Source organism: Notothenia coriiceps, unplaced genomic scaffold (assembly GCF_000735185.1).
Source record: "Notothenia coriiceps isolate Sejong01 unplaced genomic scaffold, NC01 NC01_scaffold00002200, whole genome shotgun sequence".
In the NCBI taxonomy this organism is placed as follows: Eukaryota; Metazoa; Chordata; class Actinopteri; order Perciformes; family Nototheniidae; genus Notothenia; species Notothenia coriiceps.
In genome coordinates this window covers 144,920-152,713 of record NW_011334901.1, presented here as the reverse complement: position 1 = coordinate 152,713, position 7,794 = coordinate 144,920, and positions in this window count along the sequence as shown.

Genomic DNA, 7,794 nt, shown 5'->3' with positions numbered 1-7,794 from the left:
TTCCCTTTACAAATTATTTTGTTTAGCCATAAAAGTGTGTGTGTGTGTGTGTGTGTGTGTGTGTGTGTGTGTGTGTGTGTGTGTGTGGTGTGTGTGTGTGTGTGTGTGTGTGTGTGTGTGTGTGTGTGTGTGTGTGTGTGTGTGTGTGTGTGTGTGGTGTGGGTGCGTGCGTGCGTGTGTGTGTGTGTGTGTGTGTGTGTGTGTGTGTGTGTGTGTGTGTGTGTGTGTGTGTGTGTGTGTGTGTGTGTGTGTGTGTGAGTTTACTGTGACTTAACTGACCGTCCGAGGGTCCACAGAAGGGTAAAAGAGGGTGACTTTTGTGTTACTTATTTTTGTTGGTATTCTAGTAACGTACACGGTGTTCTATTAAAGTATACGTACCAATAGTATTTTGTTGTTTAATGAATCCCAGTCAAAAACATCTTCGGACTATCATTTGATCAATACTTCATTATGTAAATAAATATTGCGTGTCAGTTTTTTTTCGATTGGTTTCTCGACACAAGAGTGGTACTACGCGTTCCGTCGGTCGTCCTGTAATCCCTAGGAGAGAAGGGATGTGTGCCGTGTGTTTGTCTTGTTTTTGTTCACAATCGGCTATAGTCCCTATGCCATTTACGTAACGACGAAGTACGAGACAGTCAACAAGTTGTAGCAATGGAAGAGATGGGAAGACGAGGAAAAATAGGCAACATCAACTTATAGACGACGGAACTCGTAAAGACTGTCGGACTTTACCACGTTTATTCTCAATATTTGTTTACTCTTTTCCAAACCTGTAGGAGGTCTGCTTAATAAACTAATTACTGAGAAGTATATCCTCTACCTTGTAATCGATTAGACGTACAACACACACAAGAGAGATAAAAAAAGGAGAGTAAAACAAATAAGATTATGTAAAAATTAAAAAGCATTGTGAATATTTATTTCGTTCAGTAACTCGTTTGGAATACCAAAAAATACCATAATAATTTTATCTCCTAATACCTTTGAGAACCCTTAAGACTATAGACACACGTTTTACCTAGAACCAAGAAAATAATATTCCACCAAATCATATTTAATACAAAGTAACTTTATTTAATGTTATTATAACACTTCAACCTGTGTTTAACCAGAGTGATAACGTCTAATCGAAAATTACAAGAGAAAGGATATACTTATCAGATAATTTAGTAATTAATAGCGAGACCTCCTAAACAGGTTTGGAAAAAGTAAGTACAATAATTGAAGAATAAAACGTGGGTAAAAGTCCGACGTACTAATACGAGACTTCCGTCCGTCTATAAGTATGATGTGCCAATTATTTTCCTAGTCACTATCAACCTCTACCTTCCATTCTACAACTTTGACTGTCATCGTAACTTCCGTCGTTCACAGTAAATTGCGGGCATCAGCGAAGGACCTATACCAAGATTGTGAAACAAAAACAGAACAAACACACCGGGCAACACCATCCCTTCTCTCCTATACGAACTATACCAGACGACCGACGGAACGCGCTAGTAACCACTCTTGTGTCAGAAAAACAATCGAAAAAAAACAACTGACCCCACAACACCCGCAATCACAATATTATTTATAAGAAGTATGTGATCAAATGATAGCCGACCAGATGATTTATTGACTAGGTCTCTCCACTTAAACAACAAATACTACTACATTCTCGGGTCCCGATACCTATTACACTCACACGAACACCGTGTGGAGTCAAATGCTTCAATATACACCACATTCAAATAGATATAACCCATGAAATAATATTATAAATATTTAGGGATTGAGATTGTGAAACCTCACTAAGTACCTTTGTGTTAATCTGAACAATAAACTGGACTGGTCGGATCACTGCTGCTATCTACAAGAAGAGACAGAGCAGACTGTATCTGCTGAGGAGACAGGTATTTTGGAGTGCATGGGGCACTACTTCAGACCTTCCATGACTCTGTGATGGCATAAGCAATCTTTTATGCTCTGGTCTGCTGGGGCTGCAACATCTCAGCTGCTGTCATGAAAGTTACATGTAGTTTGGTAACAGCACCAGAATGGACAGGGTGTGCAGACACAGGAGAGCCGAGTCAAGGGTAAAGGAGCTTTGCATTAATTGTATTTATATTGACCCGAATGGTCTACAGATTGAACGGGACTTTAGTGGCACAAGATCTAGAAGTAGGCAATGTAATTTTTTCACCTAGTTGTATCCCATAAGTGTGCATCTTACTGAGATTAAGGAGCTAAAACGATATTCCCTAGTCCTTGATAAACCAATCTGACAACATGAGAATTTCTGTTTCAGTTTGTTCTTAATGGCAACATGACCGAAACACATGCTCTTTGTACCAAAAGGACAAAAATGTAGATCTGAAATACACACCTACATTTAACAACAAAACAGTTTGACTTCCTAGCTGACAAAATTCCAACAAAGTCAACATTCGATTGCATTAAGGTTTATGATCTCCTTCACAGTAGACATTTGAACATATACAATTGCTGATCAGCACTTTCATTGAATTTTTGATGATTTAGTCAACTTTTTAACACCAATGACCGCCATAAAGAAATGGGATTAGTAACCATCCGGATCAGATACAACACACACACACATACACTAGATGTGTTTCCCCCCCTTATGTGCCCATCCCCCCATGTGAATCACACCTGGCACACACAAACACATACACACAGAAGTATTCTCTCCGCTATGTTTGACAAACCCAGTGACGAGTCCTCAAGCTCTGTGATTGGATGTTTGAGTGGCAGTGCGCCGTGGGTTACGCCGAGCGGAACAGCACTTTGAAATGGGATGGAACCACGGCAGACTATCCAAAACTGGATTTGAACGGGTACACCCCGTCCCCCCCTCCCCCACCCCGTCCCTAGAACTACACATGCTGGCTATTGTGTGTTGCGCAACATGTTCTATGGCACGTTTCCACTGGGAATTGTAGTTTTAAAAGACGTTTTCATATTTCCGATAATAAGAAGTTGCCAGTATTAAACTGTGTACATCCCTGGGGGTTTAGGGGATAGGAAACACTCACATTTAAAACATATAATTAATAAATGGGTGAAAATTGCTTGTGCCCATAATGGGCAGCATTAATATATCCACATGACAGCTAAGGTCAGAAGAGCTTTATTTAACAGCTGGTGTTATGTCTGTGACCCCTCCTGTTGTTAATTGATAAGCCTGAAACATGCACTTGTCAAGGTTCAGAGGCAAATTTTGCAAATATGGTAGTAGCCATCGATCATCTTAAGATAAGATATACTTTATTGATCCCAAGTTGGAAACATTTGCGTTACATCAGCATGTGTAACAGTTGTAAATATGCCGTGGCGTTTGTCTGTAAATCATTTAGTATAATCACACAAATTCTGTGTTTTATATTTAATAATTCTGTGTTCTTTATTTATCGAATGTTCAATACCTGACAAGGTCGGAGATTAAAAACTTGGGTCGCAGGTTCCTCAACAGTGCATTACAAGACATCTATCGATATGTGTGTATACCTCCACCATTCATCTGTCGTATTCTGCACATTTCTTATACTATCTACATACATCTTATAAGAGTATAATACATGTATAATATCAGTTGAAACTAGAGAATGCAATTCCTGAAGAAATTGCTAGTGGGAATGCTAAACTGCTATGCTGAAATGTATTGTGTAAGAAGAAAGTCAATAATTTAGATTGAAATGATACATGAACACTGGGGGCTTGAATGTGTGATGAGAGAAGAAAAGAAAGTAAAAAGGCTTGGAAAAGCAGCAGAATATTTAAACCGCAAACCTTTGAACTAACTTGATGGCGAATTATCTGTCGCCATGCCAACGGCATTTGATGACATCCCTTAATACGCTTAGATGCGTTGATGGCTGCATCGTTACCAAACCTGTGAAGTTTTTGGGCTGTTCTGGAGTATTTTCACTGAAGTATGAGAAAACCGTGTTCAGGACGAGCATTGTGTTGCCATGGCCAACGGCATTTGAAGAAATCTTAAAACTGTCCCCGTAGATGTCTTCACGGCTGGACTGTTAGCACACATGTGAAGTTTGCAGCACTTTTTGAACATTTTCATAGGAGTTATAGCGGCATCATCTTTATGGCGAGGGATGCGTTTCCATGGAAACGGCATATGGTGAGATCTCAGATTGGGCGTAGAGCTGTTTGAGGCCATGGACCGGTGATATACAAGTGAAGGATTGGGGTACGATTGGACCATTTTCGATTGGACTTACAGCGACACCGTGTTTCAACGGGCGAGCATTGGTGTTGCCATGGTAACGGCATTATGAAGAAATCTCAAAACTGTCCGTAGGATGTCTTCACGGCTGGACTGTTAGCACACATGTGAAGTTTGAGCACAGTTTTTGAACATTTTCATAGGAATTATAGCAGTTAGAGGTTACATTACTCTCTCTCTTCTCTTGATCGCCCTCCTCTTCTTCTCTCTCTCTTTCTCTTGATCTTCGGCATATGATGATGACACCCGATAATTGACGAAGGAGCCTGTTGAGGAGCAGGACCATTAACCTTTATGCTGAAGTCTGCTGCTCTGAGCATGTCAGTTGGAGTGATGACATCACGTGTTCCATTACACAGGTGGGTTCCATATTTGAGCTAACGAGGTGTCCAGACATCAAAGGTTTCCATGTTCTGAATGAGAGATAAACCCTCTTACATGTGAACGTGTCGTGGAAGAACCGTAACAGATATCTTGGAATATTCAAAGCGTGAAGCATCTCAAGGACCTTGAGTATCTGAAGTGTAATTTTTGTGTACTTTCGGGTTAATGATGTGGCCTTTTGGCAGTTTAACTAAGGGTGTTGGCTGCTGCCGTGAGGAAATATCAGCCTGAAATTACATGGGCTTTGATGGAGGCATGTTGAGAAGTTTTTGTCACTTCATGCCCTTAAGAGCAGTGGTGAAGTGGAGCATTTTGGACGCGGGGGACGCAGTACCCCCACTTATTTGGAGCATGACATCTTTTTTAATAGTCTAATAAATATAGAAATCATTGCCAGTATATCACAGTTGCAAGTGTGTATTTGTTGTAATAAGGACAAAAACATAATACATTTCACAGTAATAATAATAAAAATAAAAACGATTTCCTTAAGAAAATTATGATTCACGCTCGTCGTGACCCGCGGCGGGAGCTGAGGTTGGGTCCAGCTCGCTCGAAGGTTTCCGCCCGCCGATGTTTGCGGCAAGCTCTTTCCCTCAAGAACGCTAACCAAAAGCTCATAATACAATGGCAGGCAAAGCATTTATTACTTGACCTTCCTCCTTTTCTAAAGAAGAACTACTACCATTCACAAGAAGACACAGAGGCTGCAGCCCGAACGCTACAAGTGAAGCGCTACAACACACCAGCTACTCAACATCATCACAAAGCCGCCTAACAGACCTTGGATATATGCTAGCACTACAACGTTAATGTTAGCTGCGCTAGCAACGTCCCTGGCTCTCAAGACTCACCCTTTCCAGGGAGGTAAGTGGGACCCCGGAAGGAGATGTGGGGGCAGGAAAAGCAAGAGGCAATACCGTCGGATAGACGTCGCACCCACAAACTGGGCTGCAAAGGTTGTTCATCCATTTCCGGATTTACCCAAGTCTCACAAAAAACGGAAGGTGTGTGTGGTGTGTGTGTGTGTTGTGTGTCTTGTGTGTGTTGTGTGTTGTTGTGTGTGTGTGTGTGTGTGTGGGTCGTGTGGTGTTGTGTGTGTGTGTGTGTGGTGTGTGTGTGGTGTGTGTGTGTGTGTGTGTAAAAGACGCAGCTGCTGTCTCCTTATTTGCAATGTAGGTCCTAGTCCCTAATCAGAACTGATCCAAGTCCAGCATTCAAATGTTTGTTTGCATAACTAGCGCCGCTTTAAGTGCCTGCTTCGTCGGTTAGTTTATTTAATAACGTTTTTTAAACGGGATTTGTTTGTTATCCGATTACCCTGATCGTATTTCAAGTTCTCTTCACGTCGGTCTTCTTTCGAGCTCCCATGATTATGAGATCTATGGGACATGAGGGGGGTTCACGGGGAGGAAAGGAGATGCAGTTAATTTGTCACATATCACTTTAGACCACTGGACCTGTTTTTAATACAGGTTTTCGGAGACTCAAAGACACTAATCACAGCATTCATATCCCACTTTCTAAAAGGGGGAGGGGGGGGGGGGGTAATTAGATCAATCTTTTCCTGCTCCAAAGGCGCAAGGTACCATCTGTGAAGTCTGGAGTAGAAGTGTCCCAGAATCAACTATAGATGTTTTTAGTTTTAAAGTAAAATAGATCGAACCATAGTAAAAAAGCATGTACAATATCTAAAATGTGCCGCGCCACCGTCAACTTTATCCCGCTAAAAACAAACCCATTACTTAATAGTGGAAAACCAACCTTGAATGATGGGTAAGTAACTAAAAAGTTCTTAGGAAATCCCAAAGCTCAAAACTATATAAGTACCCTGTATCAACGATTAATGACCAAAACAAACTGCGAAATTTGACCCTTTTTAGAGAAGCGTTCAGAAAAAATAACAGTCCAGCGCGGACCTCCAACCTCTGGGTAATTTGGGAAAACCATCAGTTCGCATTTTGACCTTTTTCACTTGGTAAACAATCATTCTTATCTACTTTGATTATCTCTAATATGGTATTCATTCCCATCCCAAATTAACAACCGCACGTTGCTAAAAAAATACAAAAATAAAAAAAGCAAAAAAAAAACCAGTACTTGTTATTCATTTAGGCCCACAATGCCAACCAGTGAGCCTGACCTGCATTAAGCCCGCGGCGAGGCGAAAAAATGCTAAACCTATTTCTGCAGCCAGAAAAAATCAGCCTCCCCCTTAGCTCCCCTTATTCAACTTATCTAGGGCTGCACATCCAAATCCAGGCATCGTTTATGACGTAAAGACACCAGAGATCTAAGCGGTGCCCAACCTCAACACCTGAAAGATACAAACTCGCGGACGTTAGTCCACAAAAACGTACATCAAAAACAAGTGGCGCTAGTAGCCCACAATGCTAATAATGACTTACTTCGTCCTTTGTCTGGTCTAATCTGGTCTTCAATGGCATTAAAACGATAAACGATGATGTATTTACATCCATGAGTTAAAGATATTCGCAATGTGGACTGTGTCGCCCCTTTTGAAAAATTGTTTCTGATAATCTATGAGCAGATAAAACTGGGCAATTCCGTTAATCTCTGGTCCGCTCTGTGGCTCCGTGCGCTTCTGGGTCCTGCAATTTCCTGCTTGCCTTACGTAAAAATAAAGTAAAGTCTGCCTGCCGTAAAAGTCCCGGGCTGCTTAACCGCCGGCTGGCATTCTTTCATACTTTACGCAGGACCCATATCTTTGAACCCATTGGTCGATTTGGTGATTTACACCCCCTTTTTCTTAAAACCACTACATCCATAGAATCGATGGGCGGCCCATTTCCCAAATTCCACGTAAACATTACATTGCGCGGGTTGTAATAGAGAAAGTCATCTGAAAGTACAAGCCTCGGACGGGCAAAACCTTTATACCCAGTATATTAACATAAAATGATGATGGTGGACTTATCAGTAAAGAATGTCTAAACGTGAAACAAAGACATTGGATTATACCTTGAAGCGGCCCCCCGCTTTTTAATTACCGTTGAAGCACAAGCTTTTGATAAGAAATCCAAAAAAGGTAAAAGACGTAATCTATTGTATATTTTTTTGAACCGGGATGTTCGTTTACTTTCTCTTTTCTGGCCTGATAGCTCCCCGAATTCGGGCGTACAGTGATGACATTAGCA